Below are 15,047 nucleotides of genomic sequence, written 5' to 3' on the forward strand. Positions count from 1 at the left end.
AAAATTTAGAGTAGACAGGAATTTGTTTAATGGCATCTAAGAAAGGGATATTGATACTAACTTGTTTAAAAACTTCTAAGATGTCATTATATTGGCCGCCTTTTTTAATTGGAAGCAATCTTTGTGGGATTGGGGCTTTTGGAATGAAAGGATGGATTGGAATTTCCTTGTTTGAAGATTCATTGGCATTAGAACTAGAAGGCTGACTCTTTTCTTTTTCTTTTTCGTTTTCAACCTCGGGTATGTAATCGGGTTTGACAATGTTATTTCCAGACCTAAGAGTTGAAATTGATTTGAATTCTCCATTATGACTAGACTTTCTTATCTCATATTGACCTTTTGGATTAGGGATAGGTTGACTAGGGAATGTTCCTTTTTCTCTATCAGCTAAAGCAGTGGCGAGTTGTCCTACTTGTGTCTTGAGTTTGGTAATTGATTGAGATTGATTTTGTAGGATTTGTTGAGTGGATTGCATAAATTGTTGTAAAGTATCTTCTAAGGAAGGTTTTCTTTGTTGAGGATATGGTTGATTTTGTGGGGCATGAGCTTGGTTTTGTGTGTTGTATTGGTGCCCTTGATTCATTTGAGGTTGGTTTTGTCTCCATGAAAAGTTTGGATGGTTTCTCCAATTTGGATTGTAGGTGGATGAAAATGGGCTATCATTTGGTTTCCCATAAGCATGAAGAGCATTGGCCTCCTCAGAAAAGGCTTCTTGGTAGGAAGGACATGATTGGGCATTATGGCAAGGACTAGAACATATAGAACAAACATCTTTTCTTGGTTGTATTGGAGAATTTATAGTTTGGCTTATGGCTAAAGCTTCTACTTTTCTCGCTAATTTGTCTAAGGATGTTCTTAAGTCTAATTCATCTTTTACTTCATACCTTCCTCCTCTTTTTGGTGAATTAGTTGACCTAGACCTAGGATCAAAATAATTCCATTGTTGTGAATTGACAGATAAATCTTCAAGGGGGTCCCACGCCTCTTGTCCTTGAAATTTTAAAAATTTTCCAGTATGCATAGATTGAATCATTTGACGATTAGAGGGAGTCAAACCATCATAAAAATATTTTACAAATCTCCATTTTTCAAAACCATGATGGGGACATTTTAATAATAAATCTTTAAATCTTTCTTAACATTCATAAAACTCTTCATTATCTTTTTGAAAAAACTCGGAGATTTCTCTCCTTAGACTATCAGTTTTAAACATAGAAAAAATTTCAGCAAGAATTTATTATAAAGTTGATCCCATGTAGTTATAGACCCTGTTGGAAGGGAATTTAACCAAGATTTTGATTTGTCTTTTAATGAAAAAGGAAATAATCTTAGTTTGACCGACTCATCAGAATTTTTTTGAAATTTAAATGTTAAGCAAATTTCTAAGAAATCTTTTACATGCATGTAAGGATCTTCTCTATCTAACCCATAAAAAGATGACAACGATTGAATGATTGCTGGTTTAAGCTCAAAATGAGTAGTAGAAGTTGTAGGAAAAACAATGCATGAAGGAGCATTAGATTAAATAGGTGCAAAATATTCAAGCAAAGTTTTTTCAGGCACAACATTTTCATCAACAGGATTAGCAATAGGTTCCATGATGCTCAAATTTTTACTAACACTGTCAATTTCAAACAAAGATAAACGTCTTTTTACTAATCAATTTTTAGAGTTACGTTCCCAATGATGCATAAAATTTTAACAAACAAAACAACAAATATGATCTCAAACAAACAATTTTCTGATGTGGAAGATCAGTTAAAACCGCAACCACAGAGCATACTTATAATTTTTAGAGATTTCACAACAATATAATTCTTATGGTTTACTTGTCCCTAGGCCTATTTGATTCCACTTACTTGCGCACTACTAACAACTCCCCGAGGTTAATTAGTAGAGGTGGATTGAGAATTTTGTTCAAATTTCCTTTAAGCAAAAATTGCTTATGGTGAAAGGACAAGATTTAGGTTTTTTTTTTCTTCAAGTATTTTTCACAATGTTACACTAAAATATTATAAAAGACAAATAAAAATAAGGCAAAAATTAAATAAGACTAAAATTTAGGCAAGAGTAGGGAGGCATAGCATGCCATCAACCATAACAAAATTAAGGTAAAAATTAGGAGGCACAAGTGCCATCAACTAAAACATAAGATAAAAGACTAGGAGGCAAAATTGCCATCAACTAGCTAGGAGGCAAAATTGCCATCAACTAGTAACTTGCAGAAATTAAATAAAATAAAAATTACAACAAGATAAATAAAGAAAATTATAACAAAGGTTAGGAGGCACAAATGCCGTCAACTAACAAAGATATAAAGAAATAAAATTACAACAAAATTAGGAGGCACAAGTGCCGTCAACTAAAAAAAATTAAAAAGATAGATAGGAGGCACAAGTTCCGTCAACTAAAAAAACAATAAATATAAATATATAAGTAAGTTTTTTTTAAGGATGGTAGAACCGTCCCAAATTTTCTTTTTATTTTTTTATTTTTTTAGTTTTTATATATATATATATATATTTTTATGTTTTTGTATATATAGTTTTTTTTTCTTTTTTTTTTAAGTGCAAAATATTAAAATAACTAGTAGAAAAATTTACTAACCTTGAGATAAATTTTGTTTCTTTTCTTCTTGCAACTCCCCGGCAACGGCGCCAAAAACTTGATGGACCCAAAACGGGTATGTTTTAAAAATTTATACTCGCAAGTGCATGAATCGTATATGGAATATAGTGTTCGTGTAAGCACGAGATCAAACCCAAAGGAGTTGTCTAAAATAAAAAAGAAAACTATTTTAAATCAAAAGTAATAAATTCTAACCTAGCTCCAAAGATTGATGAGTTTTAATATTATGAACATAAAATAAATGATTGAAAAGTAAAGCTATTTAAGAGAACAAAAATAAACCAATAATGATTTGAAAATAAGTGTTAAAAGAAAAGATTATTAAGATACTAGAATCCACAAAATGTAAGTTTAATAATATTTATTAGTATATTGATTCCCAAGTTTTAGTGATAGTTAAAATAATTCAAACTATCATTTTCCAAATAGATTTATAATTTTAAGCACAAATTACTTCTAAAAAGATAGGATTTTTCTTCACTTTTCAAAAATTATAATTTCAAAGTATTTAATGTGAATCAACCTAATGAAACAACAAAAAATCAAATAACATTATTTATAAGGCAAAGCATAATATTTTTGTTCTAAGTATGGATGTGTACAATTTAATGACACATCTTACACAAAGAATATTATGTTTTTGCAAAATGAAGAACAAAGTGCATATTATCTAACAATCCAAAATATGAGATATTAAAGATGAAAGACATATATGAAGAAGAAAAATCCATAAACTTTGTTGCATTACAAGGGAAATCAACATACAACATAAATATTACCTAGCTACAAGTTGCTTCATCATGATCTTAATAATCTTATGAAAAAGATTAGAAGCACATAACTAGAGTAGAAATTACAAAATAAATGACATACATACTTGAAAATGCTCTTGAAAAACCCAAAATGGAAGAGAGAAAATGGTAGAAGAAGATGGTAACCCCAAAAATTAAGCACCCCAAAATGGTCTTGAAAACTCTTATTTATAGCCAAAATGAGATTATTAAAATAATAAATTTAAATTAATTAAATTAATTAGATTAATTAAATTAGTACTAATATGGAAAGTAGGGGTAATTTGTAGGAGTGATGATGATTTAGGGTAAAAATTGTGGGTAAAAAGTTGGCATTTTGGACAAGGGGACAATGTACAAATTGATGGGCTCAAGAGGGGGCTGTGGCAGGAAGGAGGTGGCTGTTGTCTTGGATTGGGCCCAACTGGGCTTCGGGTGCAGCTGGGCTGAAGAGGAGCTGCTGAATGGTTGGTGGCATTGGGCCTTGCTGGGCCTGGGCTTGGCGTTTGGAGCAGGAGGCGTTGGTGAGGCTGGGGTATGCTGCTGGAGGCATTTGTTGAAGTTAGGCGGCTGGGCGTGCTGGGAGGTTCGGCTGGTAGGGAGGAGAGGCTGATTGGAGGCACGGGCCCAGGAGGTTGGTTGCTGAGGCTAGGAGAGACAGGCCCAGGTGGGGCAGGCGGGCCCAAGCAGGTTGGAATATGTTTTGCACTTGGAAAAATGCCACAATCTCTTTGTTTTTCTCACAAAAGTATCACTTTTCTTTTCTTTTCTCTTCTTTTTTTCAAGCATAAAAATTGTGAAGTACATCCTACAAAATAAGTAAATATTAAATTAGAATAAAATATTTTCAATTATAAAATAACTCATGTTAAGTCCATGAAAATACTAATTGAAATTTAATTTACTTTGGCAATTAAGTTCAATAAAATCAACTTTTTTAACTTATAATCTAACAACACAAATTTCAAATATTTAAACTATAACATATTATAATAAAATATCTATAAAAACACACAAAAATATATAAAATCATAATAAGACTAATAAATTCAAAATTACTTAAAAACTTAATAAATCACTTAAAAACTCAAAGACTAAGCAACAATTAACATAAAAAATGTGGTAAAATAACTCTATTTTGTAGAATTATCACCCATCTCCTGGATACCACTAACTCTCCAGTGGGTAACAAAGTTCCAAACCCCACAACATAAAAATCACAGGGTCTACACAGTCTATCAATAATACTACTAGCAACAAAAGAATGTGTAGCACCAGAATCAATCAATACATTGTAAGGGGTTCCAGCACTAAGAAGCTGACCTGTAACTACTGAGGGAGAAGCCTCAACTTCTGCTTGTGTCATTACGAACACTCGAGCTGGGGCTGAGCTGTCCGCTTTCCTAGGTTCCTCTTTTCTTGCCTGAGGGCAATCCTTCTTCAAATGACCTACTGCTCCACACAAGTAGCAGGACTTTGCCCTACACTTTCCCAAATGATGCATATTGCATCAAGGGCATTCAGGACGAGTCTTCCAAGCTTCACTACCACCTGAATGACCCATTGTAATACCATGGGGTCGTCTATCAGAACCTAGAAGTGGGAAGGTGTCAGGAACCTTACTCTTCTGATCACTGGGGCCTCCACCCCTAGTTGAACCCACAAATGGAGGACCTGTCCTCCTTAAATCCTTTCTGGCTGCACTGTCACGCCAGATCTTGTTCTCTGCACTCTCAACTGTGAGTGCCTTCTCAACCACCTGTGCATAGGTAGTAACCCCAGCCACAGTGGTGATACGTACATCATGAGCTAATCTGGGATGTAGCCCCTGAAGAAACCTCTCTCTTCTGGTCCCATCAGTGGGCACCAGCTCCATGGAAAATTTTGCCAAACGATCAAACTTTAAGGCATACTCAGTGACTGACAAAATTCCTTGAAGTAGCCTAATGAACTCCTCAGCTTTTGCTGCCCTGATGGCATCATTATAATATTTCTCATTAAACAGTGTCTGAAACTCTTCCCAACTCAGGGCATTAACATTTCTGGTCTGGGTAATAACCTCCCACCAAATCCGGGCATCCTCCCGAAACATATAAGTGGCACATGCCACCCTTCATTACCAGTCACCCTCATGAAATCCAGGATGGTGGTAATCATACTCATCCATTTCGCTGCTTTGGCAGGATCTGCACTGCCCTCAAATACTGGAGGTTGTTGCTTCTTGAACCTTTCATAGAGAGGCTTCCATTTATTTCCAACCTCAGGCAGCTGCTGGCACTGACACAGGAGGTGCCTCTGATACACTGGCCACTGCAGGTGCTTGCTATTGTCTTAGGAGATGAAGTTCTTCCCCCTATCTCAACACTGTTGCTTGCAGATCACTGATTATCTGCTGCCAATTTACAGGAGCTGGTTGTGGAACCTGACCTTGGTCATTTTCTTGACTCCAATTATTATTATTCTGGCCTTGATCACTCTGGCTAGCTGAAGCATCTATCTGCCCTGGATTCATTCTTATCACTTATACCTTGCTTAAACAATGATCAATACGGCTAGTTAGGTAGTAATAACTAAACCTCTTACTGCTTTACGGTCCAAGAACAAGCAGACAATTATCATATTCCACAGTCATACAATTATTCAAGCAGATACATGTTTATAGCATCTACCACTTAGCATGTATCACATAATAGTTCACAATCAAAAATACTAATAAGTATGTTCCAGCAATTTCAGTACTAATTAGCACACGGTTGCTGAGAATGTATTATTCAGGGCACAAGTTTAACATGGTGTCTCATGCATACAGGTAAAGCATATATAATATATTTAAGCAGTTATACATATAACTACATAAATAGTTACCAAACCATGAGTCGAGCTTGAGTTCAGTGATGTGTGTACATGCCCAACCAGTCTACAGGAACCCTATCCTTGGCATGCTCTCATACCAAGTTGTAACGCCCTGGTTACCCCAAAACAGTTACGGTGAACGGTGAACCATAAATTTAACTCGCTACCCGAGTCCTTTGGTTAAAAACGTGCTTCTAAGTGTTATTAACAAGCTAAGGTGGAAAACCAATCAGAAGGAAAGGATATATTTTATTTAATACATAAAACTGTTCATGGGCCCATCAAAACTTTTACAAGTTATTTACAACTCAAAATGGTCATTACTGTTTCAAATGTACAAACCCGCCGACATAAGCGGCAAAAATAGGGTAAACCCTCTAGTTCCTCTGAGAACTCCTTGGCCGTGGTGGTCAAGCGGCCGCATATGTACACATCACCACCTAAGCTCTCCACTCAAGGCTGGGTGAGCATCTCTTTCCCTTTACCTGCACCACATAGCACCCATGAGCCAAGGCCCAGCAAGAAAACACAATATAGCATATAGATATTAACAACTGATTATTATTATAATCACATAGAGCTTATAGATCTTAAACAGATGAGTGAATATCACTTGAGGTTCTGGTAAACCATAATGAGTGACTGACAAGGAAGTCACTAATTTAAATAGATGAGTGACTACTGGGTAAGTCACTAACTTAAACAGATGAGTGACTACTGGGTAAGTCACTAGCTTAAACAGATGAGAGACTGATGGGTAAGTCTCTAACTTAACAGATGAGTGACTGATGGGTAAGTCACATAAGCGCTTTTAGTTTTCATCGAACTTAAGGTCGGTCCGACATTAACGCTCTTCTGAGTCATTTAATGCAGATATCGATTAGATCTAATCATTATCGACTTGCGTTGAACACGCTAAGGCCGTCCTGACTTATGAGTCAGCACTATGTGACCACTGCCCAGTACCACTGCCGAACTTGACTAATAAGTCCCAGCTTCACAGTTGATACTGACACCTTTGTCAATTCTGACTAATTAGTCAGTACCATGCACAAGTGAGCAAGATTTTCCAAGCATTCAATAATCAATCCATGTCCACATTTAAACATTCAACATGCCTCATGAATAACCATGCATGTCACATATGGGGTGTAGTTTTTTTACCTCTGATCCGAGCGAGAATGAATAAAAGAACGACCCTTGAGAACGATCAACCTTTTAGCCCTTTAACGGTCACCTAGTCATAACCAAATATGGGACTCCATCAACAAAATGAATAATAAAAGGTTCCCAAACCAAGACCTAGCCTCCGGGACATCGAATCCTATTAAATCGGGTAGTAGGAATGATCCCGAGGCCTAAGGTTTGAGTTCCCATAATTAAAACACAATTTTGGCTAAAAATTCCCTTAAGCGCCACGACCCTACACCAGCCTTGCATCGCGGCCTGCCCCCTAACAGAAGCCAAACCCACCTCTGCCTGTGCCTAGCGCCGTGACGCTCCTCCTTGCACTGTGGCCCTAACTGCTCAGACAGCAAGCCACCTCCTACATCGAGCCTAGGCCGCGACGCCCTAGAACAGAGCCGCGGCCCTACCACGAACCCAACCAAAAACCTCATTTTTCCTCTTTTAAATCCCTCCAAAAACATACTTAAACACTTCCAAATCCAAAAATCAAAGTTCCCAAACTTCCCAATGATCCAAAACCATCAAATCCCGAGGCTCAAACGAACCGAAAACTCAACAATTCACAAAAACCAATTCGAAGCTTAGAAACTCTAAAAACTTAAAACTTAGATTACCTTTTATTGGGTTGTTTCTTGTCAAATCCTTCGGTCAAGAAGCTTCTAATCTTTCCTAGGATCGCTATGCCTCAATCCTCGCTTGATTCCGACTCCTAGAACTCGAGATTTCTTCGAAAGTGCCTCGAATGATAAAATGAACTAACGGGAAGAGAACAAGAGGTTTTCTAACATGCGGTTCTATCTGAAAAGCTACTTCAAACTTAAGTAACCTCAAATAAAACCTAGTGCTCGGGGTCCCAAAAACACTCCTGGGGACATTATAGTCAAAACTTCCAGAATTTCCTCCTGATCTCAATAACTCCCAATTTATCATCAAATAGCATTCTCATTACTCAATATCCCAATAAAAGACGCCCGTTATGACAAAACCGCTAATTTGAAATATAAGACCGTCTCATGCCGAATAGCTCGAATATATCTCCATAATAATGGGATCTCATTCACAAATCACAATATGCACCCAAATATACAAACATGCCATCAACGGGCCAAATTACCAAAATATCATAGTAACCAAATGTGGACCCACATGCATGCATACATATAACATCATATTATAATATAATTCACATAGACATGCATATATTCATTTAATGGCATAATTAAATAGTTATGGCCCTCCCGGCCTACTAATCCGACCATTAAACTGCATTAGGGATTTCGGGGCATTACACTAAGGGAGGGAGATTGTGATAGTCAAAATCCCGTGATCCGTAGGGGAAAGACCGAGTAAAAAGCTGTGCAATCCCACATTGCCTGGGGAAGGTCAAGTATGATGATTCTAAGACTGTGTAGGTATGGGACTACACAGTTGAAGAAGACTTAAATGGATTGATGGGTACTACCTATGCAAACAAGATGCATCTTCTTTTTGGTAGCCCATCACTTGAGAACTCCAAAGTTAAGCGTGCTTGACCTGGAGTAGTCTCATGATGGGTGACCTCCTGGGAAGATTTCCTAGGAAGCGTGCGAGTGAGGACAAAGCATGTTGGAAAGACTCGTGTTGGCTTGTAGGGCCAGTCATCATTCCAGGAAGCAACCATAGTGACATGGGGCATCACATAGGTACTCTATATTCAACCACCCACTTATAATCATTTGCGTGTGTTTGGTCATTTATGTTTTGCCACTAATGTAAAATATGAACATAAGTTTTATCAACGTGCCCAAAAATGTATATTGGTTGGTTATCCTTTGGGACAAAAAGATTACAAAGTTTATGACTTAGCCACAAAGAAAGTGTTTTCTAGTCGAGATGTTATATTTCATGAGAACATATTTCCCAACTATGCTGTAGGAACAAACACACATAACAACTCACGGGTCTTGCCATTACCCATTACCAATCAAGATGTCGAGATCACCTCACAAAAAAATGATCTCGAGTTGTAACCCACCAATTCCAACATTGATCAATATTGTTCCAATGAACCTGAATCCATTTCTACTCAAGATATCAATGAAACAATGCAGCCACCACAACCTATTCCAATCATTAGAAGGTCAGATTGTATTAAACAACCTTCCATTTGGTTTTGCAATTTTCATTGTTCACAAGCCACTTTGTTGTCTAGTAGCTCATCGTTGAATTCAAAGCCAACGCTAGGCAAAGGTACACGCTACCCCCTTTCTAATTTTGTTTCCTATGACCATCTTTCAACTTCCCACAAAAGTTTTCTTACTACCATTTCTAGTGCAGTCGAACCTGTTACATTTGTATAGGCTGAGCAAGATCCTAAGTGGCGAGAAGCCATGAATTTGGATATTGAAGCTCTTGAAACTAATGGCACTTGGACATTCATTACATTACCAAAGGCAAGTAGCCAATTGGTTGTAAATGGGTCTATAAAATTAAGTACCACTCAGATGGAACCATTGAACGTTACAAGGCTCGTCTCGTTGCGAAGGGATATACTCAAATTGAAGGGATGGATTACAAAGAAAAATTTACTCCTGTCACAAAGCTTGTCACTATGCGATGTCTCCTGGCCATTGTTGCAGCTAAAAATTGGTCTCTCCATCAATTAGATGTACAAAATGCTTTTCTTCACTGTGATCTAGATGAAGAAGTATATATGCTTCTGCCACCTGGATACCGTCGGCAGGGGGAGAACATGGTTTGTTGACTACATGAATCATTATATGGGTTTAAACAAGCCTCGCAAAATTATTATTCTAAATTCTCTATGGCCATTTGCAAAGATAATTTCAAGCAATCATTGGCAGACTACTCTTTATTCACTAGGGATCATGGAGAATCATTTACAGCGACGTTAATATATGTTGATGATATGATAATCATAGGGAATGATCTTGTGGCAATAACGAGACTCAAAAATCTTCTTCATGAACACTTTCGAATCAAGGATCTTGGAAAGCTAAAATATTTTTTGGGAATAGAAGTTGCTCATTCTAGAAAGGGCATTTCTATTTCCCAATAGAAATACACATTGGATATACTTGATGACATGGTACTTCTTGGGGAACTTAAAGCTTGTTCCATATGAAGGTGATCCTCTCAAAGAACCATCAAGATATAGAAGGTTGATTGGTCATCTCATATATCTAACAATCACAAGGCCTGATATACAATACTCAGTGCATCTTCTCAGTTAGTTCATGATTTCGCCACGCAAGCCTCACCTTGATGTAACAATTCGAGTTCTTCGATACTTAAATGGGACACCAGGACAAGGATTGTTCTATCCAACACAAAATGAATTGAAACTAATTGGCTATTGTGATGTAGATTGGGGAAGTTGTCCTACCACAAGAAGGTCAGTTTCAAGATATTGTGTTTTTCTTGGTTCTTCTCTCATATCTTGGAAGACTAAAAAGCAAACGACAGTATTTCGATCCTCATGTAGAGTCCAAGAACTTTACTTAGCTAATTAGATAGTAGTATTATAGTATGTATAGTATTATCTTTGTAACTGTGGATTTTTGGTTCAGACCGGGAATTATTTGGACACTCATAGTAGTACTTATAGATTTTCTAAGTTTAACCTATAGTTTAAGAATATTAAATATAACCTAAGGTTTGATTATATGACTGATATTAAGGATAATATTTGTTATACTATAAGGTTTAGATGAGGACCAATAGGATTTTAAGCACAAGTTATGAATGGATGATTAAGAATTAAGTATTTTGAGGATTAAATTTAATAAGGAGTAAAGTTTGAATGTTATAAGGTCAGTCAGCAGCTTTGAATACGTTGAGGGCTTAGTCAAGGCTGTTTACTCCATTCAAACTTAGCTAAAAATGTGTAATTTCGTGTTTAAATATTCAGCGTGTGCCGATATATCGCAGCTATAGGGGGCGATATATCGCAGCACGTAGATACGGAAAACACGAAACGATGCACGGTCGCCTCGGGCATACTGGCCCAGGTGATATATCGCCTACAGGGGGCGATATATCGCCTCCTTCAGCATAATTAAAATGTTTTTGAATTCTTTTTCCTTTCAGCCATTCAACTTCTTCATAAGTCCAACATCTTTTGAACGAGTCTTCAGCCTCTGCTGAACGATTATTCAAATTATTTTCACCTAAAAAGCTATTATTTTTATTCAAGTAAAATTAAGATTCCTTCATTCCCAAACTCTATAAATAGGACCTAGTACCCAGCCATTATTCACCTTTTACTCTAAGTTCAGAAGCTGCAAGTGCTAGGAGAGTGTGAGAGTTAAACACTTGGGTGGGGAAATCATAAGCTTAATCATCTTAAGCTTATCAAACACTTTGGGAAGAAAGATTTCATAGTATTTCGGTTCGAGGGTTAGATTGATCTACAAGTCCTCAAGGTATTCAACACACTCTAGTTCATTGGTTTTATGTTATGTTTCCCTTCTCTTAGTCTTTTACTCAGTCTTCTAACCTCATTCTTATTTTGGTTAGGGAATCTAAGTTCTTGAGCACATAAGTTTTGGTAAGTGTGACTTTCAATGGTTTAGTCTTTCCATCCCTTTCATTTCATCTCTTTTTCTTCATTAGACTCACCCTGTTATATATGGTTTTAGGAGTGTTCCAAAAAGTCCCAACGCTGTCCTCTTATCCCGGTAACTTTGGTAAGGAAAATAGGATAGAATCTATATGTTTTATGCTTGTGTTATCTTATGTGATATGTTATGAAATATGTTATAAATATGTTATGAAATATGTATGTTTGTAGGCTTGGGCATATGACCCATATGACTAACAAGACCCCAAAAAGATTATGGGCATATGACCTACTTAGCTAGTAGGACCCCACTAATCTCATGGGCATATGACTTGTTTAGTCTATGGGACCCCAAGTAATAATGGCCATTATAATAAGTGTATGTAATACGTGTTATGATATGTCTTTATGTTTATTATGAAATTTATGTTTATGACTATGTGTTAGATTTTCCTTGCTGGGCATTAGGCTCATTCCTTTTTGTTTTATGTGCAGGAAAATAGCTTTAGAGGTGGTAAGATTCGTGGACGCTTAGAGAATGTGTATCGATGGTGAATGGAGTCAAGGAGCCGAGCGTTATTCGATTCGAGGATGTAGTTTTGTTTTATGTCTTTTTACATGTATTTTCCGCACTATTTATGTAATGTCTTTTATTTTAAATTATGTTTTGTTTTTAAGACAATGGGATCCCATATCCTACTTATTTTATGAAAGTAACTCTATTTCTACAAGTTTCCAATAAAGTATGGTATTTTCGCAAAAATGTAAGTTTTATGTATAGTTTCGTTAATGGTCCAAAAGTCTAGAGTAGTGGGTCATTACACCTCAACAGGGGCAGAATATAGAACCATGGCAGGCATAACTTGTGAGCACAGATGGATAAACTATCTCTTCAAGGATTTGCAAATTAAAATCCTTACTCCAGCCAAAGTTGATAACCAAGCGGCGTTACACATTGCAGCAAATCCGATGTTTCATGAGCGTACAAAGCATATTGAGATGGATTGTCATGTTGTTAGAGAAAAAATTCAATCAGGGCATATTGTTACTGCCTTCACGCCATCATAAACTCAGGTTGTAGATTTGCTGACCAAAGCACTTGGAAAGCCATCTTTTCATACTCATTTTCGCAAGTTGGCATCATCGATATTCAAGCTCCAACTTGAGGGGGAGTGTTGAAATTTAACAAGATTGGTGGAGATTCTACTTGATTTTAGGCATTCAATTGTAAAGATAATCTCTAATTTAAATTCAAATTTTCCACGGTTGACTATAGCCGACAGCCTAATCATTTCCTAATTTTGTGCTAATTGTTGTTGACTATATTCATGTACAGAGATACGTTACTTGAATGAAGAGTGAACAAATATTTTTTCATTCAATTTTTTTCATACCCACCTTATTCCATCAAGGTTACGTCTAAATCATATCCACGAGGCTATGCAAGCCCAACATTTTGAAAATATAATGGAAGGTTTGGTAATGCCAAATAACATATAATCTAATTTATTTATGATTTGGGAGTCTACGCACATGACTTTGAGCTGAGGCTTCGAGAATTCTCAAAATCCCTGACTAAACGAGCTTATTCTTGGTATGCAAGTTTGACACCGAGAAGTTTGAAAAATTGGGACGATTTAGTCTCCCAATTTTGTGCCAAGTTCTTTTTTATTGAGGATAAATGGAGTATAGTTGATTTATCAGGAGAAAGACAAAGTTTTGGAGAAAAGACTTTTTGTTACATCATAAAGTTTCATGAGAAGGCTCTAGATTGTTCCAAAACTATGCCTCAAAGAGATCTCATTAAGGGAATGCATGATGAATATGGTTGCCTATAGATAACCATATAATATACAACTTCCCTGAGCTAATTATAAAGTCCAAAAATATTGATGCCACTATGGCCCGCCATTCTAAACTATCAAACCATAATGAGAAAATTCCATATTCATTAATGAGAGTATGATCTTGTATGAGTACGAGATGATTGAAATCATAATAATAAAAAATAATAAAGAGTGAATAAGAATCGATTAGGAAAAGAAAAATAAAAATAAATATGTAGCACTGTAAAATTTCGAATAAAATTATGTGCTTTGATTAGCGTACCAAGAGGGCACGTGTGGGTAATTATGTGTGAATTAATTGATTTATGTGATTTTTATTCTTATATGATTGAGTATGCATGATTGAGTGAATTAAATGTGTTTACCACTTTTGTTAGAAATGAACATTTTTCGTAATTTTGACTCGTTGAAGGTGTATTTCATATTTATGATATTCAACTTGAGTGGGTCCTTTTGAGCAATTTTAGCGAAAAAGTCACAACGAGGGTAAATGCCCTGCCCGGGTCGAGCCTAGGGGTATCTTGGGATTTTTTTTTATATTTTTGGGACGTATTGGTAAATGGAATAAATTGGTGGAATATTTGTGTTTAATGGACTAGTGGATTAAATTGGGAATTTGAGGTGTGATTTGAGGTTTAGTGAGAATTAAAGCTTAATGACCAAATTGCCCTTGGGGTGTGCTAAAGGATTAGTTTAATGGAGGGGTAAAATGGTCTTTTGACCGTAGGAGTAGACTAAGTGGTTGATTGGTTTGTGATTGAAAAACTCTAATTTTAAAAAGTATGATTCTGAAATGAAAATCTGAATTTAGTAACTGGAAATATATTTATGAAAAAAATGATTGGTTCAATATCTTGAAACTGTTTTTGAATTTTAAAAAACTGAATATGTGATTGATAGAGAACCTAAAAATATAACAGAATTAGAATATGTGATTGGTTCAACTGAATCTGAAAGCTAATTTAATTTGATCTTATAACCAAATGTTGTATGAAATTAAATTTTAATTTATCAGTAAATTTAGTTAAGTAAATTTAAAATTAGTACATTTATCAAATTCATAATATTTAAAGTTACATTTTTTAATTTTGCTAACTTCCATTATTATTATAACTAAGCTTCATTTGTCCAGCCATGTCATCTCTAACATTTTCCATTTGAGCCATATAAGCTTGACTA

At 36.0% G+C, this 15,047-nt stretch overlaps 1 non-coding gene across 1 annotated transcript; it reads left to right on the top strand.

Moving 5' to 3' along the window:
* The first annotated feature begins 1,091 nt into the window (after window positions 1-1,091).
* Window positions 1,092-1,198, top strand: LOC133787418 (small nucleolar RNA R71). The gene has a single exon (XR_009872442.1). It is a non-coding gene; the product is annotated as a small nucleolar RNA R71 (small nucleolar RNA).
* The last annotated feature ends 13,849 nt before the right edge of the window (window positions 1,199-15,047 follow it).

The sequence above is a fragment of the Humulus lupulus genome, chromosome 6 (genome assembly GCF_963169125.1).
Source record: "Humulus lupulus chromosome 6, drHumLupu1.1, whole genome shotgun sequence".
Lineage (NCBI taxonomy): Eukaryota > Viridiplantae > Streptophyta > Magnoliopsida > Rosales > Cannabaceae > Humulus > Humulus lupulus.